At 47.3% G+C, this 26,820-nt stretch overlaps 1 long non-coding RNA gene across 1 annotated transcript; it reads left to right on the top strand.

Moving 5' to 3' along the window:
• Window positions 1–10,245: 10,245 nt before the first annotated feature.
• On the top strand, window positions 10,246–25,797 carry LOC137233095 (uncharacterized). The gene is made up of 3 exons (XR_010947295.1): window positions 10,246–10,584; window positions 10,680–10,779; window positions 24,740–25,797. It is a non-coding gene; the product is annotated as an uncharacterized lncRNA (long non-coding RNA).
• Window positions 25,798–26,820: the final 1,023 nt, after the last annotated feature.

The raw sequence follows: 26,820 nt of genomic DNA, 5'->3' as shown, positions 1-26,820 counted from the left end.
GTAAACACATGGGTGTAAGGAGAAGCTTCTGTGTACCATGGACTGTCAACTAATAAGTTTGTAAGAATGAAAGAGAAAAATCATTTCACAGCCATCATGGTAGTAAGTGTTTCAGACAATCATCAGTGGATGTTAAAACTAGAGAGTGGAAGTTTTATGAGGAATAGGACATGTATATAATCTAAAAGAATCCCTCTGCAAATTACTTATTGATAACAAAGCAAGAAATGATAACTTCACAGTAAAGAAACTCCCCCTTAGCTGAGTGATCACATTAATATTGTGTGTATGGGACTTGCTGATAAACTCTACTTCCTGGTGTGCTGCACTAAGAAGGATACGGTATCACTTCTGTGATATTTCTGCACAAAATGCATAATATTGAGTCTCATCATGCAGGAGTATCAGGCAAACCCCAACTGAGGGACGTTACATGAAATAGCTGACTTATATTCTTCAAAAATGTTAGTGTCAAAGATAAAGGCTGAGAAATAAACTGTTCCAGATTAATGGAGACTAAAAACTAAAGATTAAAATGCGTGAAAACAAATTGCATTGTGTTGTCTTAGATCAGATCCTAGATCAGAAAAACAAAAGTTGCTAAATAAGACTTTATTAGGACAACTGGTAACATTTGAGGTCTGTAGATTAGATAATTATATTTTATCAATGTTAAATTTCCTGATTTTGATCATTGGACTGTGATTTTGTAAGTGAATGTCTCTGTGCTTAGGAAATACATCCTGAAGGATGTGTCTATGACTTATTTTCAAAAGGTTTAGGGAAAAATATATATAGAGAGAGAGGAAAAGAGTGATAAATTGGGCAAAATGTTGAGTTGATGAACTTGGATCAAGGGTGTGCAGGTGTTCCATATGCCATCCTTACACATTTTAAATTTGCAATTAATTCAGAATGAAACAAATATATACATATATACCTTTTAGTATATCTTTTCTATACCAGAATTCTTATTACACTGGAATATATAAACTAACCACTAAAAAGACTTAACCTTGCTTCTCCTAAATAGTTTATCAGTGAATGATATTCAGGCATGCTCAAGTAGCCTTGAAGAGAGTTTCAAAAGAGACCTGTCAGCTCTTCTTACCCTAACTAGTGTCATAATGATGAATGTGTGAGGGCCGTCAAGATCAGCTTCCTGAAGAGTATACCTTGAGTAATGGTCTTGTTTTTATTTTAAAGCATTATTGGTCTTTGGTCTTTTCTTTCAGATTCTGGGCCTCTGAACCTATATCATTAGTTTTCCATGTCTGTATTAATTGATAGGACCTATTCATGCTCACACTGGCAAATCTTTAATTCGGCACATCTTTAAGTACCTGTCGTGTGGGAGGAATGTATATGGAATTATAAATGACATGCTTCAAACTACATTCTTGATTACTTTCTCCCTTCTTTCCTCTATTTCACACCCTGGGAGTCATCTCTCTCTCTTAATTTCTTTGGTGTCAGCAACTTTTATCAGTTCTTTTACTTAGTAACTTGTACTCAGATTTTGCTGAAGCTCTGAACACCTGCAGTATTGTTGCGGCTTCCACTAAGTTTCTCTGCACTTCCTACTTTCTGGCATAACGGGATGTTCCAGACTCAACCTGGGCAAACTCTGGAATCAGCCATTTCTCTTGGTTCGTTTTAATGGGGATTGGTATTTAGAAACCAAGTTCTGGGCAAGTTGATTCTCGAGTACTCGGTCTGCTGTTTGGCTTGTCATGTGTGTTCACTACATTTATTTTTAGACTTTTTTAGTGGGTGGAGAGAGTCCCAAAGAACATAGTATGTGAATTCTTTTGCCTTTAGTGACATACTGTTGGGAAGGCCTTTTTTCTCCATCTTCAATATTCCTATGCTTTTTGAGAAGGAGATTTATAGACCCTGGTCATAAAGGAAGCAGCTTACCCTGTGTGTTATGTATGTGTATGTAAAGTTGGATGTTGATAGGAATCTATATCTCTGGATGGGTATGTAGTTTTTCATCTTTCTGGGAAGCATATCAAAGTGACATCTACTTTTATATACGTATTTATGGTTTTCACTAACAATTTCTATTATATCTTTTGTTAGATTTGGCATCATTTTTCAGATGAAACTTTATTTCAGGTGGAATTTTAAATTTAAAAATCTTTAGTATGTCTATTAGCATGAAAGCAATATATGACCCTTTAATAAATTAAATTGGAAAAGTTGTCTCAGAGTTTGCCATTTTCAGAATTTAGCTGGGCCAAAAATATTATATGTATGCATACAAATATATACACATATAAACTTGGGCAAATTTGGTTAAGGAAAATAGACATGGGAGGCAAAGCTAGGCAAGGGGAAGGGGTAGGAAAAGGTAGGATGTGTGCCGAGAAACAGTAAGTCCCTCAGACAGTTGGATTAGAGCACTTGTATAGGGAAGGAGACAAACATAAAAGGAAAGGATAAACAACATGGACCTACTGTACGGCACAGGGAACTATATTAAATATCCTGTAATAGCTATAATGTAAAAGAATCTGAAAAAGAATATATATGTGTGTGTGTGTGTGTGTGTGTGTGTGTGTGTGTGTATAAAACTGAATAACTTTGCCGTACCTGAAATGAATGCATTTTAAATCAACTATACTTCAATAAAAAGTTGTTTTGAAAAAAAAAAAAAAGGGAAGGTTTGCACCAGGTGGTAGAAACCTTTAATGCCCAGCTAAAAATTCGGGTTATCTTCTAGCAATTCATGATAAAATTATTGTGGATAAAACCATGTCCTTTAGTGATGCTGAGAAAGGGGACACAGCATTGCCCAGCCCTCAAGGTGGGTCTGTTCCTCTCAAGGAATAAATACGTATTTGAATCATGAATTCCTGTTTCCCAGGGAATGTCTTACAATTATGTGCGGCAATTCAGAATGCATGAGAAGTGTTCGTGTTTTGTTTTCTTAAATCCAGCCATTTAGTATTTACTTCTTGTTTATGACTGTACTTTGAACCTTATTTTAGGAGAATGTACCTAATAAAAGCGAGGTATTAATTTACTTTTCTATCTAGGTAATGAAGCATATATGTGTATACTTCAGAGGAAGTGAAGCAGATGAGCTGGTATTTATCGAGGGCCATATATACCACCCAGTATGTAGGTAGCTTTGTTCACGCCATCCCAGTCAGTCCTCACAAACGGCTCTTACAAACAAGTAGTGGTTATCTTCTTTTATAGGCAAGGAAATTGAGGTTTTGAGGGGTCATGTCCAAGTCACATTGCTAGTAATTGTCAAGGGGGAAATCCAAAGGTGGGTTTCTCTACTTGTATGAGAATTGCCAGTCATTCATAGTATTGTTTTTTAAGATCTCATGAGTCTACAGTGAAGGGATTGCTGTGCTCTTCATATATAGAAGCTTAAGGCCAGGAGGTAAAAAATGATGTGGATGGAGAGCAGTTACAAGTGATATTTGCTAGCCTGCAAAAATAAGAACAGAAAATGGGCCAAGAGGAAGATTCCTTATAGCCAGGCAGAAACGTCTGCTAGAATATGTAGGAAGGAATCACAGCATCATAGGACTTGAGTGAATGTGAGCCTGAGGGAAGATTGGTAGCAATGATTTTATCAGAGTGAGTCATCTGACAGCTCTAATCAGAATCACCCCCTTTATTATAGCTTAGGTCATCCATGTGCCTATTTCTAGAAAAGACTGAATCAAGACAAGTGAAACATACCTGAAGATCCTGGCCTGAACATTATAATTGACCTGGCAAGAAAGTGAGCTTCAGATTTGACAGCTCAGTAGTGGTGGTGGTGGTGATGTTAGAAGTACTTAACAGTCTGTGTTTTCCTTCTACAGCATTATTTTCCAAACTTCCACAATTCCTGGAGGGGGAGGAAATCAAAAATATGTCTCCAGGGATCTTGAGGCATCAGCTGAAGTGATCGGGAATTTTTTTTGAAATCTCCTCTTTTATCTTTAGGCAATCTTCATTTTCATATCTATTTGTTTTAATTGAAATTACTTCTTTTACTGGTTAACTATTTCTTTACCCCCAACCTAAATCACCCAGTGGAATTGACAGTTTGGGAAAATGTGCTTATTTCACTGGCCTGGCATCTCCCACCTCTGCGCTGGGTGGATGCCCCGTGTGGGAAGCACCGTCTCCCAGGGTTTGAGCTCCCGCAGAGGCTTTACCGGTAGCACACGGGGCTGCCACACCCCTGTTGACTCCCCACCCCTGTGACTCCCTCACTTCTGGTTCCTCCCTATTTATCACACTGTCATGGTCTCTTTCTTTCTCTTGATTGGCATGACTTTATTTTAAGGGCTTTATCTCTTGAGGTGTCCAACAGTTTTATTTTTAGAATTTCTTTTTTTTGTCTTACCAGGGGAATGTAACCAAATATCTATCTATCTATCTGAGTCTTGCAGGTACATACTTTTTCCTCACGATGCTGCTTGCTATTTCACTTAAGGCACAGTTGCTGCAGATATGACATGACAGAGGGCAGGCTTAGCCTGGGTGTCGTTTGTGGCCAGTCTCTGCTGGCACTGAGTCAGCATGAAGGCCCAGCTCTGTGTGTGTGGAGTTGGGGGTGGGAAGGGGGAGCAAATTGTCATCTCTGTCTCTTGGATAGGAGGGAACGAGCGCAGGCCAGCACGTACGGAAACTAATTTCAGGTCACAAGTGCCAGCTTTATGATTGTTATATATATTGTATTTTCTAGTGATTCCCAGTTGATTTCCAGCTTTTGTTACAGCCTTGACAAGAGTTCAGTGCTTTCTGGTAATTTAACAGCAGCAAAGATTTCCTTTTGTAAAGTATTTTTATACCTAAATGTCATAGGAAAAGGATTATTGCTGATTTACTGATACTAAAGACTTGGTTCACGTTAAGCCCTCGAGTCCTTTGTTTAGGGTGTCATTTGTGTCCAACCTGTTTTCTTCTCCTGAAACCCTATTGTCTACCTTGAACTGGTCTAATCTTGCTTGATCCCATGTTTCTCCACTATCCCTCTGCAGAACCACCTTTTGTACCAAATGCAATTGCATTCCTGTCTTTTGAATGACATATGCTACAAAAATAGCTTTTTACATAGGCCTTGCAGATTTCAAAATCTTTTTTTTTTAAACTAACCTGTCTTTATATCTTCGGAACTATTCTATGGGATAGCTTGGGGATTGTTATTACTCATTTTATGAATGAAAAAAGAAGATACCAATGGTCGTGACTTGCAACTTCATGCCAAAGCCCCAGGTCTCTGGGGTTTCAATCTGCGGAACCATTCTGCTTCAGTACCCTAGTTTCTGGAAACATGTCCAGTTTTCCCAAAAGTGGGAAGAATTTATTATGTAGGTTGAGTTGTCTACAGAGAAGATAGCTCTAAGATATTTCAGGTTTTTTTTTTTTAAGTTTTAAAATCAGGGAAGAAACGAGTTTTCTGAATTTCCAAATAGGACTGGTTCCTATATTAGATACGTTAAATATGTTTACTTCCTGAGAACAAAGTGGACTGAATCAGAGAAGATAGTGAGTTGGCTAAGTTTTCATTTTTCTCTTTATTTCTGGGACTAGTATTTTATCTCCTCTTTGTTGAAATATTGTAAGTCATGGGTGGAAGAGTCACACTTTGTGGTTCTTAGTAGGAATTTCTGTGTTCATGAGGTTTCTCAAAGGTAGTATTAGAGGTCCTCTAGCTATGTGAGAGTTTTTGAAAATCTAATAGAAACGGTAGATTTCCATGTGGTAAATCCATGGATCTTAAAATGTCAAGCTTCTTTACTTTTGGCTGGAATTTAACGCACCTGATTAGAAGCCCTGTTTAGCAGCACATGGGCATGACTGATTAAGTTTTTTGAGAGTTGTCATTTGTTTGTAGACAAGGAGTCGGTGAGGAGAGAATAAAATCAAGTGACTCGTCTCCTAAGGCTCCAGATAGCTGGGAGTCTGAGATCTGTGCTGCAGTGATGGAAAATGTCCACCAGGTGACACCAAGGAGCTGCTTAACTGTTGGCTCCCCAGCTAGTTAGTGACTGGACCACCTGAAGCCCATTTAAACTTCTCCCCACCTTGTAAACTAAGGCTCAGCTGCAGCCACACCTTCAGCTCTGGTCCTTGACTTCCCCTGCACCCGCCCACTCAGTGCTGCTGCTGCTGCTCTGTGTCGGCTGCGTCTCACCACACTGTGGGTGTTGACTCTTCCCCTGGATGGGAAGCTTCTTGAGAGCAGCGCCAAATGAGTTTAAAGCTTATTCCTTTCGGTATTTCCAGCAGTGCCGGGCACAGGACCTCTGAGGTGCAGTGTTGAATTAACATCTCTTGGTGATCCGTGCGCTAGTTGTGACCCTCCATTGCATTCATGTTCAGTATGTTTTTTGTCTTGAACGGCATGTTTATTTTCCCAGCTGCATAAATGACTTGCTGGAGGGGATTGTGTAGTTTCGTAAACCTTACTCCAAACTGCACCCTGACCAACCACTTTCACTAACTTCCAAGACAGTTACAGAGATCATTCCTGTGGAATGATGGGTCTTCCCTGCAGCCATGCAGTTGGCCTTGGCGGTGGGACTTCCCTGCGTGTTAGGCAGCAGATGGCCTCGGAGTTGTTAGGCTGTGCGCCGTATGGGTAGGAGCTTGGGAGAGGCAGAAAAGAATCCTCTGTAGCTCTCATCCCTCTGCCTTATCTGGGCTCCCAGCGGGGCCTCCCACAGCGAGCGGGTTTGGCCTGGAAGGGAGGCCTCTTGCCAAAGAAGGGCCGGCCCGGGAGGAGCAGTAGTACCACAAGCATATTGTAGCTGGATTGTGTCATTTTATTGGAGACCATTAAGGAAATGGACGTTCATTTTTTTCTTTTCCAGAAAGCAGATAATGGCTTCTAAGCCAATTGGAAGGAAATTTGAAAAGGTTTCATAACAGTGTTATTTCATTATTACAGCCAGCCTCCACAGGCAGCCAAGTTGTTTTCAGGCCCGACCCTGGCTCTGGCTTTTTCGTTGTGTGGATACCTTTCCAAAGTGTCTGATTTGATGACACATTCAGGGGTTCTGTGTTTGATAGCAGCCCTAAGAGTGTGCAGAACTCTGAGCAAACAGCATTTACATTTACCTAATGTAATTTTTAAAATGAGCCACAGTCTAGGTGATACTGGAGATAGTAATACTGATGTGGTGTGTCTGGGCGTTTCTTGAAAGGCTGTTTGTTTAGCTCCCTAGCGAATTTGATAAACCAAGGCCATATTTTTATTTCTAGAGCTGGGAGTTCCCCAAGCTGGCCGTTTTGACCTTTGAATGTTAGGAGCCCCAAAAGTTCTGATTATGAGACAAGGAAAAGGCAAAGCTTTTCTTGTCCATTAAAAAACTCAGGACCCACTCCTGGCATTCCATTGTCCTACAAAGAGCAGAGAACGGGACCCCTGCTCTTTGGGGTGGTGTTACTTTAAAGACAATCAGAATCTACCTGTTAAATGCTCATCTTCTCTGTGAGTCTGTATCTTGGTTATTATTACCTTTGGCAGTTGAATTTAAATCCATTGGGGATGGGGTGGGGTAGTTTGTAAGTACATTTTCAGAAATGCATCTAAAAGTCTTTTCAGGAAAAATTTGGGACCTGCTAGTGCAAATTAGCATCACTAATACAGCTGCTTTGTTTTTAGGTGATTGGCGAGGACAATGTGGCGGTGCCCTCCCACCTCTGCAAGGCGATCCTGGTGCGCAGAAGCCCAGTGTCTACTGAGCCCCTGGCACTAGGGGCTTCGTGGTGCCCAGCGAGGCCATTGGCTTCCAGCCCCAATTAAGTGAGCTCCAGGTGAGCTTGCAGAACCTGGAGAAGTTGTCAGGACTGGTGTTTTTCCCTCATCTGGATGGAAATAGTGACATCAGGAACATCTGCTTGGTGGACACCTGTAAGCTCCTGGATTTCAGGAAGTTCACTCTGAGCACAAGAAAGATTCAGGGAGCCCGATCGGTACTCAGACTGGAAAATCCTTTCATGGAAAATTTGCGGAACGCAGGCATTGAACCCAGTGAGGACTTCATGACTCACTGCAAGAAGAAGCTGGAAGAACTCAAAGCTCAGAGCAGTCAGGGGTCCTGGAAAGAAAGCCCTCGTAGTTCACCTCTCAGAAGTGCGACATTGTCTGTAATGAAGCAGGTGCAGCCTCTTTGGGATACTATGTTTTTGTGGCTCTGCTTTAAAATGATGGACTCCTAAATTTCAGACTAAATTTCTCCCCAAAAGATCAAGGATGTCAAATGTTTTGGTTGGTATTTTATTTGACGTGGGAAACTAAGGAAACTGTTAACGCCTGCAGATCACGGGCTGGTCTTGTGTCAAGTTAACAGGAGGGCTGTGTCTGTAGGATGACTCTGTGTGCGTGTCTCTCTGGATGTATTGTACGTGAAGGCGTTATATTTTCTGCCTCCACATCATACAGTGTCTTTGATGTATCTGCTCAGCCTTCGTGGAACCAAATATTGTACGTGTTCTTTCCCTGGGACTTGAGCTGGTCTTAGAGATGGCTTTTGGAGATCCCCTATGCATTGTCCTGACCATGTGTATCATATATTTGTTTCTTGTTCCTCCCCTCATGGGCCTGCTGTTCCTCCTCTTCTGTCAACTACATTTTCTGCTCACTTAGTATGTTCTATATACTAAGCTCAGTGCTTTACGTGTATTATCTTACAACTACCCCCTGAGGGAAATACCACTATCCTCATTTTACCCAAGAGGAAATTGAGGCTTAGAGAGCTGAAGTGTTTTGCCCAAGGTTCATCTTCCCAAAGAAGTAATCCACAAGGAATGGGCACACAACATGGGGTACATTAAAATCTTCCCTGACACAGAGGCTTTTGACTCAGAAAGACATATGTCCTGAGTGATGGAAGGGGTGTCTGTGATCCTGGGGCCTGCTTGGTAAGAGGGGTCTGGTTCCTTGTCTGCCATCGAGCCAGAGGGACTTTGATGTCCTCTGACTTGAACCCTCCTTAGTTCTTTGGGAAGAAACAGTCACAGGTATTTGAAGGTTAAAGGTCAGTGCTTTTTGGGGTTTATCAAGGTCCCTATTTGCCTTCAGAAATGCAATTCTTCTAGAGACTGGCTGGTGCCAAATCGATGTGTTCCTTGCTTTCCAGATGGGCTTTTTGTTCTAGAGATTGAGGAACCTTAGAAGGGTCTGTGCCCACAGATTCACCAGCTGGTGGCTCACTCACCTTTGTGTCAGCGTGCCTACCTGGATGGCATACATAGGGCTGGTGGTTGGCCCAAAGACCCAAAAACTGTTACCTCTGGGGGAAACAGTGGCTGTTTTCTGAGCCAGATCTCTAGATTTGTGTTTATGTGGAATCCTTTCATGGGCTTTCATAAGTGTAGGCAGTAAAATGTCTTAAAATAGGGCACAGGAACTTGTCTGACTGTGTCCTGTCACAGTCTTTCCAAGTGCTGTTACTAGAACAGTTTTCATGGTGCTTTGTGTTTGCCTCTAACAGACATGCCAAGGCTTTAAGATAAAGGTAAGATGATAATGATTGACATTATTCTGCTTTATTTGGGTAAAAAAAGAAAGAAGTTGGGGGGTCAGAACACTGCAGCCCAATTAATGCTGGCCTGTTTTATCACACTGTTCCCCATTAGCTTATGCCAGTCTTTTTCTTCTCAGGGAGAAAGAGCCCAAATGCCACTGTGACCAAAAACTCTGTTACTTTCTCTCCTTGTTGGAGAGGTGACAGTGGGGTCTGGGTGTTTTTCCAGGAGCCTGAGGGTGGCTCTGTGGGAGAGGTCCTACCGCCCATCTCAAGAGGCAAGCCCCCATCCGCTGTCCCCGGGGCCTGTCACTACATTCTCCTCTGACCTGAATTTCCAGCAGCCTTGGGGTTATTCCCATGCTGTTCTCACTCCTGTGTCACCACCTCAATGGTAGAGAATCTTGATTTTTAGATCAATAAATTAAAGTGTCTTAACATGTTTTTAGTTCCTATGAAAAATGCTACCTGGTCATTGTGAAAAAGAAGAGATAACTACTTCCAATTAAAAAAGCAGTCTCCCAGTCCTCATTTTTATACGTAAAAGTTTTGTTGATATACAACAAGTGATGCTTGAATTGTCTCAACACTTCCACTAAGAGTCCCTCCAAAACAAACTTTGAAATGTAAACACTGGGTAGAGCTCAGGACTTTCCTCTGGATCAGATCACTTCTGCCTCCCCCGTGGGACTGTTGAGTACTTGGATTCAGACGCAGCAGAGCCCTAGGCCTCCCCCCACAGCATCAGGTGTGTCCCTCTGGTCAAAGAAGCACCTCATTACTGACCTGAGCCAATCACCATCCAGCCGGGCCCTCTCCGGGTCCTGCCGCGGTCTCAAGCTGCACCTGGGACTCTGCCTTCCACTCTGTTTATGCTCAGGGAGCCCCTGGTCTGAGGGAGGCTGCCGAGGGAGAAGGACCCAGGCTCTGCTGCTGGGACCCCCCTCTGGGGGCGAGGGACTCACTCCCTAATCTCTCTCCACCTGCAGTAACATCTTTTTTTCGAGACTTCAGGCTCTTTGGTCTGTGGATTGAGACTATTTCGCCTATATCGTATGCAGCAAAGGGGGACCTTACACAAGTGGCAAAGGTAGGATGGGTGTGCTAGCCCCTTAACTACCTGCTAGTGTTTCTGCACTTGTGACTCCATCTTCAAATGACTGAAAACCTCCGTCCCTCCTTCAGGACTTAGAATAGAGCCCAGCAGGAGATACAGAGTCTGATCTTGAGGGAATGGCTTCTTGCAGAGCTGGGCTCAGCCTGCAGCCCTGCTCTTGGAGTGACTGTGAGTATTACCATGTCGCCTGTGTTCCCTGCCTTGATCGTGAGTCCATAAATGTCATTGGCGTTAACATGACGAATCTCCAATTTCCCGTCAGCGGCCTGTCCCCGACCCCAGGGTCCGCTGTTCTGTTCCCTGCTAACTCCCTACCACGTCCACCCTGTGTGCCCTTCCCCTTTCTGGGCCCTCACTCTCCTCCTTGAGCCTCTAATTCATTCTGGTGGAGCTGATCAGGGGTAGCCTCACATCGACCATGGAACCCCTGCTCTTGCCCACATCCATGCCCAGCCTCTCCACCTGGCCTGCTTTTCTGGGTGTCGTCATGGAGATGGTCTATCAGGGGATCCAGTGCTGCTTTTGCAGTCCAGCCTCACCTCCAGGGACCAACCCTCAGGTCATCAGAGGGCCGAGTGGGATGCACTGCACTCTGTATAATTTGGGGCAGGGGAGATGGGGTGCTTGGATGGGCTTCTCTTCCATGTTCCTGAACTTGACAATTCGGCCAAGGGCTGGTTCACCCTGAGTGCACAGCACCTCTAGGGGTCACTGTGGCCTAATGCCACACCGCTGGGACCTCGCCCCAGCACAGAGCCTCAGTAGGCAGGCTCCAAGCTCTCAGGCTGGATGGGACAGGAGGGGTCATCTCTTCCAGTGCGCCTCATGTTTGGCTCACGTCAGAGAAGCCTAGAGAGTTTAATTTTTCCCCCCAATTTTATTTTGAATAATTTCAAGCTTTCAGAAAAGTTGAAAGTGCAACGAATGCCCTCTCCCTCCATACTGTGTTTCATTTGTGTTCTTGTCTTGAACCATTTAAAAGTAACTTATTGTCTAAAAAAATGTAAGTTGTAGACACAGCACTTCACTTTTTTTTTTTTCTGTTTGTTTTTTTTCTTTTTCCTTTTTTTCTTTTTGGCTGCGTTGGGTCTTTGTTGCTGCACGTGGGCTTTCTCTAGTTGCGGCGAGTGGGGGCTACTATTCATTGTGGTGCGCAGGCTTCTCATTGCGGTGGCTTCTCTTGTTGCGGAGCACGGGCTCTAGAGCGCAGGCTCAGTAGTTGTGGCGCACAGGCTTAGCTGCTCCACGGCATGTGGGACCTTCCCGGACCAGGGCTCGAACCCGTGTTCCCTGCATCGGCAGGCGGATTCTTAACCACTGCACCACCAGGGAAGTCCTTTGCTGTTTTTTTACTTTATTTTTTTAAATTGAAGTATAGTTGACTTACAAAGTTAATTTCTGCTGTAAGCAAAGTGATTCAGTTACACATATATACATTCTTTTTTAAATTATTCTTTTCCATTATGGTTTACCATAGGATATTGAATACAGTTCTCTGTGCTATACAGTAGGACCTTGTTATTTATCATCCTATATATAATAGCTTACACCTGCTAACCCCAACCTCCCACTCCATCCCTCCCCCAGCCCCCTCCCCCTTGGCAACCACAAGTCTGTTCTCTATGTCTGTGAGTCTGTTTCGTAGGTAGTTTCATTTGTATCATATTTTAGATGCCACATATAACTGATACCATGTGATGTTTGTCTTTGTCTTACTTCACTTACTGTGATCATCTCTACGTCCATCCGTGTTGCTGCAAATGGCATTATTTCATTCTTTTTTATGGCTGAGTAATATTTCATTGTCTATATGTACCACATCTTCTTTATGCATTCATCTGTCGATGGACATTTAGGTTGTTTCCATGTCTTGGCTATTGTGAATAGTGCACAGCACTTCACTTTTTCATACTTCAGCCTGAATTACCTAAGAAAAAAGACATTCCCCTATTTCCAAAGTAACTATTATCACATCTAAGAAAATTATCAAGCATTCGATATCATCTAATAAACAATCTCAATTAGAATTTGCCTGCATGTTCCCCAAATGTTTTTTATCCTTTTTTGAAACATCCAGGCTTCAATCAAGGTTCCTATATTATATTTTGTTAATTATGTCTAGTCTCTCAATCTAGAATAGTCTGCCTGGTGAGCTTCAAAAGAATAGTAGATTCTCCAACCCCACACTTGAAGATTTTGATTCAGTAGATCCGATGTGAAGCTGGAATCTGTATTTTCTAAACAAACAACACTGGCAATCCTGAGGAGCAACCAGGATTTGGAACCGGACCATATGCCCTTCTTTGCTCCCACCCTCCCCCAAGGCACACATTCCTTAGACAGAAGTCTTCTGGCAAGCAGGTGGTCTTTGAGTTTGACCTTGTGACTATCAAGGGAAAACTTTCTCCTATCCCATTAGGCCCCCAGGTGCCCAATTTTCTTTATAGAAGAGCTGCATAACATTCAGCTGAAACCTTCCCCTGTAACTCCTGCTCATCAATGACAGGCCCTAACCGCCTTTCCAGGCTACACAGAACTGGCTGGCACCTACTTTCACCTGATAGCCCTTTAGAGATAAGGTGCTCCTAATGACATCAGGGCATCTCATTTCATGCCCAGGCATTCATGGATTTCAGACCCTTCACCATGATTTCACATGTCTTCTTGGTGTGGCGACCACGTCTGGACAAAGCATTCAGGGTGAGGTGATAGCAGTGCTGAATCGAGGTGGGGGATTGACACCCCACTTTTCTCACTATACCACTGGTTCACGTGGGACTCGCTCCAACTAACGGCTTCGGGTCTTTTCCACATGATCTACTGTCAAATCACTTTCTCATCATGTGCTCACGTAGTCAATTTCTGGAACACAAATATGGCATTTTATGTATGCCCAACTATTAAGATTCCACTTGATTATAATTCCTACCCATCTTCAGGCGAGTTCACATTCTCGATGATCCTGATTTGGCCATTTGACATGTTAGCTATGCCTCCCAGCTTTGAGATTGCAGATTGGAAAAACAAGCCTTCAATGTGTCCGTTAAAAACATTGAAGGAGACAAGAGCCAAGGAAGGTCTCTTTGGTAAAAAATTCATTTTACATGGCAACCTGCTTCACATACCCATGCAGCAAGTTTCATGTGATAATAATGGGCTCTGATATTTTCAGAACTTACATTCAATTCTCTTCTATGTCTTAAAAAAAAAACACTAAATTGATTGTACAATGCAGAAATAGGTCTCCGTGCAAATTTGCCTGTGAGTCACTCTGGGACAGGGAGATTGCCCACTGCACCTCTGGTTGCACACAGCACGGCTGGGCCAGCGCTTTGGACACCTGTGCTATGCAGGGAGACTGCCCAGCCCATCTTCCCACTTACACATGTAATGTTTGCCCTCCACCCCGCAAGGCTGTTGCCGTTACTTTACTTTGCTTTGTAGTTCAGTCATTCATCATTTACTTGTCTTTGCCCTCCAAGGCCTGCTAACTTCCTGGAGGCAGGCAGATTGCAGAGTTGACTCCTTTCTGCGGCCTCCAGAGGGTTCTGTAAACAGCACGTGCCCAAGACGTGTTATGGAGTTACCAGCAAGTCGGAAATGTTGAGCTTATCCTGCTTGAGTGTCACTGCGCTCATGGTCCCTGTGAGGGAACCCAGGAAGGCTGAGGACTAGGACCTGGCTGGGGGGCCAGTCCCCCTGCGGGGAACAGAGAGACTGGCCTCTGAGATGATGGCTTCTCAGAGGAGGGAGGAAGGCATGTGCATTGTTCTGGCTGTGAGCTTGTGGGCAGGCGCTGCGTGGAGCAGGGCCCTGTGCTGGGATGACTCCCAGCGGCGTGCTGAGCACTGCTTCCAGCTGGCTGGAGTTCCCCGGGCGCTTTCCCCACTCACTTTTCATCAGGATCCAGAGGGTCTGGTCCTGAGGCCGCCCGTCCCAGTGGGAAGATGGGAGCACGGAGGTGCCCTTCAGAGTGTGCTGAGCAGGGCTTTTGTGTGTTTGGCCCAGAGAGAAGCGGAGTTAAATTTAGGTCTTCCAGCTGTGTGCAGGTGTGGAACCCTGCCCTCTCCCCTGCCCCCAGCCAGGATCTTGGAATTATTTCTCTCCTCTGCCTCCCCCAGCCCCAGCTCCTCGACAGGCACAGGATGAACCGTCATGCCCCTGGTGATGCCAGGGCTCATTTCTGCCCAAATGTCTTCTAAGTCTGGGGACAGTGGCAGACAGTGGCCTTGAATTTGCCAGGCCTCCCCAGGAGCTCCGAGGCCTTGGCACATTTGGGGCCCAGCTGGCTCTTTCTTAGCCCACTAGGCAGGACACATATTTTAGTTCCCACCACCTCCCATGATGGGCCCCTGACTTCTCCCCCGGCCTCCTGATTTCTGTGCTGTGTGCCCCCTCTCGCCTCTCTGCCCCGCACTGCCCCACACTGCAGAGGGAGCCTTCAACCTCTCGCTGTCATTGCCATTCAGACACGGGCAGAGACCTTGGATCTTCTCCAAGGTCAGTGGAGTCCAGGACAGCGTGACGTGTCTATGTCCTCTTTCCCCATATGAGGCTGAAACTTGAATAGGCTGGGATTCCTCAGGGGTAAGTGTGCTGTGACGTCTCCTTCACTGTGGCCCTGGGACCCTTCCTCCGGGGTCCCTGGCTGAGGCTCAGAGCCTTACAAGCTCTGGTCTAGGGTCAGAGCCTAGCTCTGCTCCTCTGCATACTTGCAATACGATTTCAGGTAAGTGGCACCCCCTTACGCCTAGTCCCCTGTGTGCAACGTGAGATTGGGCCAGACGCTCTCCAGGGTCCCTCTGTGTTCGGTGTTCTGACTGCCCAGGGCAGAGCACTCCTTCTCATAAGGCAGCCTGCAGGGGTGTTTTGCAGGGAGACATGCAGGGGCAGCCTGGAGGTGCGGGGGGTAGTGGGCAGAGGGGCCTCAGAGGAGGCGTGAATGAGGGAGAGGCAGAGCAGGCCGGTGTGGACAGCCCTGTCCCAGTCCTATCTCCCGTCTGCGACACCCTCTCCACACCCCGGCCCCGATAAGCGGGTGTGAGCCACGGCCGCCTTGTGACAGGTCCTTCAGTGGGGAGGGGATGGCGGGGGTCCAGGCCTCTGCTGAATCCGGATGTCAGCGCCTTCCTCCCCCACCCCCTTTTCCCTGCTGGGCTGGACAGGCCCAAGCAGCCCCATCCTCCCTGACACTCGGCCAGCGAGGTTCAGCCTCCTCAGGGGTGCAGGGAGCAGAACTCCCTCAGTCCTTTCTGGCAAAGAGCCGAGGAGGACAGCCACCCCTGCCAAGCTTCTCCTGCAGTGACCGTGGGGCTGGGGCCTGGCTGGTCCTCTCATCTCCTGCCCTCACCCAGTCTCCTCCAGTCTCTGTGGCCATCAGCTTTCAGTCATCCCCCCTCAACTCTGACTTTGGGGCCACTATTTCATCAGGGCCCACCTTCTTTCCTCCAAGGCCCCAGCCAGTGTTCACCACCAGCAGGCCAAGGCCAGAAACCCCTAATTTCTGGGTTTGTGGGCCTAGGGGTCTGAGAAGAAGAGAAACTGAGCTTGGAGCTCTCAGGAAGGGGAAGGGAAAGGCAAACAGGCTGGGCTAGAGGCTGCAGGACACCCCCGGGAAGGAGGGTCTTTGCCCCCAGGCCTAAGGCACTCAACTCGGAGCTTCCTTCTGCTTTCTCAGAGGCTCGCTAACGTGTTCAGAGCTGAAGATTGCTTTGATTCTCAGTCTGCCACCATTGTGCATCGGGCAGCCCATCCATGTGCATTTGGGTGTAAAGATGTGCGTGTCCTCTGTGTATGTTCCCATCCCCGGGTTCCGTTCTCAGCCTCTGCACAGCTTATGAGGCATCAAGGCCCACTGGCTAAGAGCACAGACTCTGGAGCCAGGCAGATTGACCTGGGGTCAGATCTCAGCTCTGCCATCTTAACTGCTCTGTGCCTCAGTTCCCCCAACTGCAAAAGGATGATGACAACGTGGACGATAGTACCACATTCCTTGTAGGACTCTTGCAAGTATCAAATGAGTTACTACATGTAAAGTATTTGAACAGCACCTGCCACAGAGTAAGAAACATGGAGTTGTTGGCTATTATTATTATTTGTGTAAATTTTACTTTAATGTGATTTCACATATATCCTTTATGCAGAGTCACCAATTATTTATATTTTGCTCATTAATTTTATAATTCTCTCTCTACATATATGTATGTATAATATACTGTATATTCTATATTGTATATATACTATACATAGTATATACACATACAGATTTTTTTCTCTGAATCACTTGAGAGTAAGTTGAAGACATCATGCCTTTTTACCCCTAAATACTTGAGAGTGTATTGGTGAGGACAAGGATATTCTTTTACAAAATCACAATGCAGTTAACAAAATCAGAAAATTTGTTATCTAATCCACAGGCCATATTCAAATTTCATCCGTTGTCTCAATCATGTCTTCTTTCTATTTATTTATTTTTCCTGGTCCAGGGCCACCTGTTGCATTTAGTTGTCATGTCCCTTTAGTCTCCTTTAATCTGGAAGAATTCCTTGGCCTTTCCTTGTGTCTCTTGAACTTGACAGTTTTGAAGAGTTTAGGCCAGTTATTTTGTAGAATGACGTTGCTCAAGTTCTGTTGCTGTTTCCTCATGATTTGTTTCAGGTTATGCATTTTTGGTAAGATTACCACAAAGGGGATGTTGTATCTCTCTCGGAGTATCACTTGGGGAGGCACGCAATATCCATTTTCCCATTTGGTAGCGATGTTGTCCCCGATCACTTGGTTTAGGACGTGTGTGCCAAATTCCCCCGCAGTTAAATTAAGTAAATTAAAGAGCAGCTGTGGGAGGATACTTTGAGACTATGTTCCTCATCAAACTTTCATCCTAATTTTCATCCACTGATGATTTGCTACTCCCTCCCTCCTTCTAAACTTACTAACTGGACCATTCAAACTGGCTCCCATGTCTTTTGACATGTATATACCAGTCTAAGCACTCTCTTACTTTCTAGGATGGTCCGGGGCTCATCTTGTATTTTTTCTCTGCTCTAGCGATGAATCAGCCATTTCACCAAGGAGTCTGATTTCCTGTGAATGGAGAATGGTATTTAGAAACCAAGACTTGGGGCTGCATGTGCTCATTGATACTGGTGTATTATTGTTCCTCCTTGACCATTTTATCATCTGTTCACTTGTATGCGAAGGTTGGGGCAGCACCAATGAAACTGCAGCTTGGAGATGGGAGGGGCAAAGGAGCAAGGGTGACCTGCATAGAGTCCCCTCTCCTCTCTGGCTCTCTGAGTCCTCCCCACCTTCTCTTTCCTTCTTTCCCTCTTCATCATGACCTCATGTCCCCTTTCTTGGTCAGAATTCCTCTGGAGATTCCAGCTGTGGGAACCTCTGAAACCATTTCCCCAGCTACGTGTGTGATATCAGAGACAGACAACTATGTAACCTTTGTGTGTGAACAGTCAAAGACAAAGATAATTTACAAGAAAGTTTTTGCTTAGAACAATCTGGTGACAGGGTGATTGGGGAAGACACATTTGGAAGATTTCCACATGGAAATGTTCCTTTTTCCAGCATGGAAAGCACACAGACCCAAACCTGTGCTGAGGTTAAGGCTGGGTTACCGTTGGAGGTCTGCTCTCCAAATAAGCCTCTGCAAAGCTCAGGGGACCCGCAGGAATGGTTACATGCCTAGTGCAGCCCACTTGCCATGTCCACAGGTAGCAGGTACAGGTGTGGCTTAAGAAGAAACTGCCTGGAGTCCGGGGAAGGCCACTTGGCTGGCTTTGTTCGTTATTCAAATGTAGGGTGAGTATCTATCCCTGGTCCCCCACTTGGGAGTTAGTTAACTGTTTTGAGACTATATTCAAGGCTTCCTCTCTCTGAGATCTGGGGTATGGAAAGCTGGCCTCTGGAGGAAGTGCATCAATTTACAGAAGGACCCAGAGCCTCTGGGATGGAGGAAACAGTATCCAGCTGCTACATCCTGAGATGAGAAGGGAAGGAGGTGTATTGTGTGGGAGTGGCATGACCACAATAAAGGCCTTGGACCAGTGGCTTCTGAAATGAAATCATCTTGGGGAAGCAGAGGTCGGGGTAGTGACAGGATCCCAGCAAGGGCTCCCCTGTGTTTCATGGGGGAATGCTGGCTTCAGCGTGGAGTCAGGCTACTGCTGGGAGGTGCTGAGCTGCGCTTGTGCTCTCGACTGGAGACTGTGGTTATTTATCCACAGGAGTGTCACCTAGAGATGAATCAAAGTGGGGTTCCCTCCCTGGGCTCCCCGTGACTTTGAGGAATGGTACCGCCTTCTGGTAGCCTGGGCTGGTTCCTGTGAGGTGTCCAAGTGTCCTCAACAGTGACATGGCAGTGCCGTCAGACCTCAACCCCAATTTTGTTTTGTAAACAATTCAAGCAGAAGGTGAGGTTCCCTCAAGAGAGGGACTGGATGTGTCATGTAAATTCTTGATAGGTTGATAGAAAACATTAAAAGCTGATTGAGAGTATTCCCTGCCAGTCCAGTGGTTAGGACTCTGAAGCTCTCACTGCTGAGGGCCCAGGTTTGATTCCTGGTTGGGGAGCTAAGATCCCCCAAGCCACACAGCCAAGAAAAAAAAGCTGACTGAGGCCGCCTTTGTGCTCTATGCTCAGGGGGCAGTTCATATAGCTACATTCACAACGACCAGAGAAGCAGTGTTTTCCTATCAGCAGCGACATAGTGCAATGCTTCAGGCGGGTACAGGAACTTGCTATCTTGTGGAGCTTCTGCTGTCTGTGGTCGACATAGGAGGTTCTTTTCCATTATGGGTTATTACCAGATATTTTCCATTATGGGTTATTAACAGATATTGAACATAGTTCCCTGTGCTATACAGTAAGTCCTTGTTGTTTATCTATTTTATATATAGTAGTGTGTATCTGTTAATCCCAGACACCTAATTTATCTCCTCCCCTTCCCCTTTGGTAACAGTAAGTTTGCTTTTCTTTATGTCTGTGAGTCTGTCTCTGTTTTGTAAGTAAGTTCATTTGTGTCATTTTTTAGATGCCACGTATAAGTGATATCATATATTTGCCTTTCTCTTTCTGACTTACTTCACTTAGTGTGATCATCTCTAGGTCCATCCATGTTGCTGCAAATGGCATTATTTCATTCTTTTTATGGCTGAGTAGTATTCCATTGTCTCTGTGTACCTCATCTTCTTTATCCATTCCTCTGTCAATGGACACTTAGGTTGCTTCCATGTCTTGGCTATTGTAAATAGTGCTACAGTGAACTTTGGGGTGCATGTATCTTTTTGAAATATGGTTCTCTCTGGATATATGCCCAGGAATGGGATTGCTGGATCATATGGTAGCTCTATTTTTAATTTTTAAAGGAACCTCCATACTGTTCTCCACAGTGGAGAATTAATTCTTAAATAGAATAGGCCCCCAGTGAATCATCCACCCTGCTTGCCAAGTACTCTTTGGGGCAGATGTCAGAGGCCTGAGGGCCAGCCCAGGAGGTGGCCTGAGGAGGCCGACAGCCTCTTGTGGCACCTTCCTTTTTGTCCTAGTCGGAGACCAGAGGCACCTCCTCACCCATTTTTGGGCGCTCTGTTCTCCAATTTTGCATCCCAAATTGCTCCCAAATTTCTCACCCTCCACTGTCATCTCTCCCTACAGAGACCACCTGACCTGTTTCCCCTCATCCATTCTTATGCCCCACAGATCTTTCCCTCAGAGCAAGAGGTAGGATCTTTCTAAAGTACAAACCCAGCTGGCAACCTTGCCCCTCCCTGCAAATAATAGAAAGCATGTACAACAAGGCACCTCTTTGTGTGCCGCTGGATCACGTCCACACTCTGCTCCTGGCTCGTCCTCACTCCCAAGCCAGCCACGTGGGCCATCTTTCCCTTCTGGACCAGGCCACGACTCTTCCACCTCAAGATCTTCACACCTGCCCTTCCTGGTCTCTGCCTGGAAACACCCACCTCAGTCGACAAAAATGCCATGTCTTCATCAGAGGTCTTCCCTGATGTTTGTACTCATTGTACTTTGTCCCACCCCACCCCCTCACTGTTTTGTAATTATAAAGAGCTCTGGTTTGTGGATTTTGAGGTTAATGTCCGTCTCCCCAGCATGACTGAGTTCCATGAGGGCGGGGGTCTTGTCTGTTTGTGCTCATTATTGTGCTCTCCAGAATCTGGGAGATGTTCAGCACATGTTTGCTAAAGGAAGAATGGACAGATGCCTCAGTTTCCCCAGCTGGTCCCGTGTGTAGGCTGACATCACTTAGCAGGAGTGAGTGAGTGAGGAAAGGGACTCCTTTGGCTCCGGGGCCTCCTGTCCCTCGCACCTGGGGAGTTTCACTGCCATCAGGCCCGCAGGCCAGGCTGTGGCCCCACTGCTCCATTTTTATTTATCCTGCAAACACCAGAGTCTCTACAGGAGGAGGAGGGTGGTCACGCAGCAGCTGGGGCTGGCGGGAAGCAGACACATGGGGCCAGGTTGTCTTCAGCCGGGGCATAGGAGCAGAGAAATTGGCACAAGGGGCTCTGCAGCTGGGGCCTGGCAGCAGGTGGGTGGCGAGGGTGGCACTGAGTTGGTGACTTGCCTTGGGGAGAGAAGGGCACTGTGGCCAAGGTGCCAAGAGAGTCTGGGCTGATGGCTAGGAGGGCTGGGCGGGCTGTCCATAATCGAGGAGGTGACAGTGGGTGTAAAGAGCCCACTTAGTGTAAGCGAAATGGAGGACTGGGGGTAGGAAGTCCAGAGCTTCAGCACCCCGAGCCAGCCGTGCCCCTGGCCTCTGGTCTTCCTCACGCCTCCTGTACTCCAGCCCCTCACTGCCTCCTAGTCTCCATGCTCTGGGCTTCTAGAACCCCCAGGCCCCCAGCCCCTGTGACGCCGTCCGCTCTCCCAACCTCCCTGTCCCTCAGCTCCCCAGTCGCCACCTCTGGCCTGTCCTGCCAGCGGCCTGGGCCCTGCTGGTCAGCCCCCTTCTCTCACCTCCTTCCACTCCCTGTGGCGCCCTGGCACCAGCCCCAGGTCTGTGTGGACTGATTTCCCAACACTCCTGTCCTCCCTGCCCCGCACCCCCAGGGAGGGGCTCTCTTGGGGATCCAGCCCCCCAGAGGTCAGGTGGGGGGAGGGTGTGGCTGACGGAGGGCCTGGTCCCCCACCCCCCGACCCTGAGCTGTGGAGCTGAGCTAGGGAGAGGGTGGTGTGGGGAGAGGGAAGGGCATGCGGGGCCCTGCGGGGCAGGGGATGGGGTCCCAGAAAGGCCACACTACCTTCCCAGCTTCCTTGGTCTTGCCTGGCGCCATCTGCCCTTCCCAGCTCTTCCTCAGTCTCCACTGTCCCCCCCGGTCCTTCCAGCTTCTCACGGTCCCTCTCATTGGTGACTGAGGAGCTGGGGCCTAGGCCATTCTGCGTGTCAGGAAGGACGGGCTGCAGGGAGCTTTCTGCTGCATTGTGTGTGTAACTAGTGTCCCGGGGGGTGGGTGGCTATCGGGGGTGCCCCTGGGTGGAGGAAGGGACCTGTGAGGGGTGTGTCAGTAAACAGAGAGCAGTTCAGGAAATCAGTGAATGTTACTGTGGAAGGGGTTTAGAGATTGTCCCTAACCATTTACAGATGAAAACACAGGGCTCTGGAAGAGGGAAATTGGATTGGCATGAACAAGTCACATGGGGGCTGGTAATCATGCTCATCATTATCATGCTGGATATTTATTAAGTGCTACTGTGTATGAGGGATTATTGTAAATTCTTTATGTGTCTTAGTTTACACAATCCTCACACTACCTTAGGAGGTAAGTATTGTCATGCCCATTTTACAGATGAGAAAAGGGAGACTAGAACAGTGAGGTCAGTTTCTCCACATGGTGCAGCAAGCCCATGCAGAGTGGTGGAATGTTGTCACACTACACAGGGAGTTTTGCTCCTTCAAATGGTGACATATATATATGTCACATATATATATAAGTGACATATATATATGTCACTTATGTGTATATATATATATATATATATATATATATATAAAGTCTGTCTTTAGAGCTCCTTAAAAACAATAGCAGACGTTTCACCAAAGAGGATATAGGAATGGCCAGGAAGCACATGAACAGATGCTCAACATCATTAGTCATCAGGGAAATGCAAATTAAAATTATAGGATACACCCACCCAACTGGCTAAAATTAAAGGGAAAAAAAAGACTGACAATTCCAAATGTTGGCATGGATACGGAGCAACTGGAACTCTCATTGCTGGTAGGAATGGATGATGAACAACCACTTTGGAAAACATCTGACAACTTCTTATAGAGTTAAACATACACTAATCAGATGAAACTGATTAGTTGTCCCCTGAAACTCAATTTCTAGGCATTTACCCAAGAGATAAAAACATATGACCATACAAACACCAGTACACAATGTTGATAGCAGCAGCCTTATACCTGATGGTGAAAAATTGTAAACAACCCAAATGTCTATCAACTACTGAATGCAAAACCAACCATGGTACATCCATATAATGGAATACCTCTCAGCAATGAAAAGGAACAAACCAACACAGGCAGCAACATGGATGAGGCTCAAATGCATTATGCTGAATGACAGCAGCCAGACACAAAGGTTACGTGCGATATTATTCCATTATATGAATTCTCCAGAAAAAGTAGATCTATAGGAACAGAAAACAGCTCAGTGGTTGCCAGGGGCTGGGGTGGAGGAAGGGGTTGACTATAAAGGAGCATGAGGACGTGATGGAAATATCTGATATCTTGATTTTGGTGGTGATTATACTGCTTATACATTTGTCAAAACTAACCACACTGTGCATCTTAAAAGGGTGAATTTTGGGACTTCCCTCATGGTCCAGTGGCTAAGACTCCATGCTCCCAATGCAAGGGGCCCAGGTTTGATCCCTGGTCAGGGAACTAGATCCCACATGCTGCAACTAAGACTTCGCATGCTGCAGCTAAGAGTTCACATCCCCCTGATTTAAGTATAGAAACAGTGGGCTGGAGAGGATAGAAAGTACGATGGTCATTGTTGCCTCATTGCAAAAGTGACATCAGAGGAAAGACGGGAGCCATGCACTCTCTGGGAGAAGACTGTGACAGAGAGGGAACAGCCACTGCTGAAGCCCTCAGGTGAGGCGTGCACGGCCTAGGCAGGAGCCAGCAAGGACCTGGTGTGGCTGAAGTGGAGTAAGAGCCAGGGTTGTAGACGGGCTCAGACAGGCCCTGGGGAGCGGGGTGCATTGGGGGGCTGCAGAGGGCTCAGGCTGTTCTCTGAGTGTGATGGGGGCCACTCGGGGGTTCTGTGCAACTTGCCTTTTTTTTTTTTTTGCGGTACGCGGGCCTCTCACTGTTGTGGCCTCTCCTGTTGCGGAGCACAGGCTCCGGATGCGCAGGCTCAGCGGCCATGGCTCACGGGCCCAGCTGCTCCGCGGCATGTGGGATCCTCCCGGACCGGGGCACGAACCCGTGTCCGCTGCATTGGCAGGCAGACTCTCTACCACTGCGCCACCAGGGAAGCCCCAACTTGCCTTTTAATAGACGCCACTGGCTGCTGTGTTGAGAACGGTCTGGGCCAAGGACCAACCAGGAGGACTTTGTAAGAATCCAGGCAAGAGGCGGTGGTGGCTCAGACCAGCATGGCGACGGTGGTGTTGAGGAGTGGTCTGACTTGGGATATATTTTGAAGGCAGAGCCGGCAGGATTTCCTGCTGGATTGGATGTGGGGTGTGTGAGAGAGAGGAGGTAGGGATGATGCGAGGGTTTTTGGCCTGAGCAGCTGGAGCTCCAGCTGAAAACCCCATGGGGGCTGCTGACCGGTGTTACCTGTCGCCTGGGGCCTGTGGCTGAAGTCAAGACAGATACAGGGGAGGGCTCAGCCCTGCTCCTGGCTCTGGGGCTCAGGGGATGGGCTGCCTGTACTGGTTATTCCATTACCCTTTATTTATTGGCCTTATTGGCTTTTGTCATTTCCTTGTTGTCTCCTGTCTGGAGAGAAGACTATAAATGTGATGGATTGATACAGGATACAGGAGGCCCAATTATCTCTGTCGAGCCGGCCTCTCCTCTTGGTCAAGCCCTCCCCGTTCTCCGTCTTTGCAGCATCTCCCATTGCCTTGAAGGCAGAAGCAGCCTGGTCCCTGGCTGTCCAGGAAGAGGGAGTGCAGCCCAAGAGGGTGAGTGGCAGACAGACGGTCCCCAGGAGACACGGCTCCAAGAGCAAAGACAGGAGGCAAGCTCAGCCCCACAGAGGCCGGGCCGGAGGACAGCGGGGTGGGAGGGCAGGACGTACCGCGGCCGGTCAGCCCACATCCGGGGAGGGGGCTCTGCTTCGACTTGCACGCCTTTCTGGAATCCGAGCTGGCGCCTCCCTCCACGAACGCCAGGGTGATGGGGCTTTTCTCTCCGGCAGCAGGTGCCTGGCAGCTGCCCGTGGATGCCAGCCCCGTGAACTGGCCTGGGAGGAAGTGCCTGTCGGAGTGGTGATTGTACGTGCTGGGATTGGGCTTGGGCTTGGCCCTGGCCCGTCCCCGTCCCCTGCCCTTCAGGCTGACTTGGGACGCCCACAGGAGAGTGGCACCTTGCGTGGGGGCCCCCCGGGTCCCTCTGGGATCCCCCCAGGATCCCCTGAGACAGAGCTTGGCAGCTGCCGGCCTTTGAGTGTCATTTCTGAACCAAATCCCTCGGCCCCCACCTCAGGCCTGTCTGCCTGCCTCTGTCCCTGGGAATGTCCTGAGGCCCCTGGTCCAGGGTGGTTGGAACAGGAAGCCTGAGGTTCCTTCTTAGGATTTCAGGCATCTCCCTATGGTCACGCCCTGCTCGCTCTCCAACACGGATCCTGGTTGCTGTGCCTTGAGTGTGCATGTGTGTGAATCCGCACCTGCCTCTCCATGTAGGCGAGGATCTCATGTAGGTGGCGTCCTTCCAGAAGAACAGAATGGAAGGTGGGGCTGTGGATGAGAATAGGAGCCAGGGACCTAAGAGAACAGAAGGGCAGGAAGGACTCAAATGGAGGAGAGGATCCAGGTGAACCCAGTGGACGGTGAACAGCTGGGTTGAGGGGGTGTCTCTTGTGCCAGCATTCCAGGGCTGCTCTCTGTGCCAGGCACGGGGCGGGGGCCAGAGAGTGTGGTGCGAGCGGGCTGGCCTGGCCTTCCCCAGCCCTCAGGCAGCGCACAGGACGGTGAGCTGGAGGGGTGTGCAGGAGACACAGTCCTGCGGCTTCCCCAGCCCATCCGCGGTGGCCTTTGGCACCTCCTAGCTCTCGGCCGCTGCCCGCTCTGTCTCTGCCTGTAGGAGTGAGCGCCTGTGCTGTCTCCCTGCCCCTCCCAGCCGCCCGGCACTGAGTCTCGTGGCCGTCAAGGCTGAGGCGGAAGAGCGGCTGGCACGGGGCAGGGAGCAGCCAGGGCCCTGGCCCCAGGGTGAGAGCTGACGTCTGTCCGGGAGCATCTCTCTCCCTGCCAAGGGTTGAGATCCTGGGCTGCATGCCTTCCTTCTGACACAGGAGCCGGCATCCGTCCCTCGTGGAACCTGGACCTCAGCCTCACCCCAGAGTGGCCGGGTGACAGCTGGTGGTGTGGTGACCGCAAGGCCCACTCTTGCCTCCCTCCAGATGTACCTGACACCTCCCAGGCCAATATTTTATATTGGGAGTATAGTTGATTTACAATGTTGTGTTAGTTTATTGTCATTTTCAGGTGTACAGCAAAGTGATTCGGTTATACATATACATATATCCATTCTTTTCCAGATTCTTTTCCCATATAGGTTATTACAGAGTATTGAGTAGAGTTCCCCGTGCTATAAAGTAGTCCTAGTTGATTATCTATTTTATATATACTAGTGTGTATATGTCAATCCCAACCTCCTAATTTATTACCCCCACTACCTTTCCCGTTTGGCAAACATAAGTTTGTTTTTTTTATGACTGAGTCTGTTTCTGTTTTGTAAATAAGTTCACTTGTATCAATTTTCAGGTTCCACATATAAGTGATATAATATTTGTCTTTCTCTGTCTGACTTACTTCACTTAGTACCATCATCTCTAGGTCCATCCATGCTGCTGCAAAAGGCCTTATTTCATTCTTTTTTACGGCTGAGTAATATTCCATTGTATATATACACCACATCGTCTTTATCCATTCCTCTGTCGATGGACATTTAGGTTGCTTCCATGTGTTAACTATTGTAAACAGTGCTGCTG

This window comes from Pseudorca crassidens, chromosome 10 (genome assembly GCF_039906515.1).
Source record: "Pseudorca crassidens isolate mPseCra1 chromosome 10, mPseCra1.hap1, whole genome shotgun sequence".
Classification (NCBI taxonomy): domain Eukaryota; kingdom Metazoa; phylum Chordata; class Mammalia; order Artiodactyla; family Delphinidae; genus Pseudorca; species Pseudorca crassidens.
The sequence above is the reverse complement of the archived record's forward strand: the minus strand, read 5'-3'. Positions and strand labels throughout refer to the sequence as shown.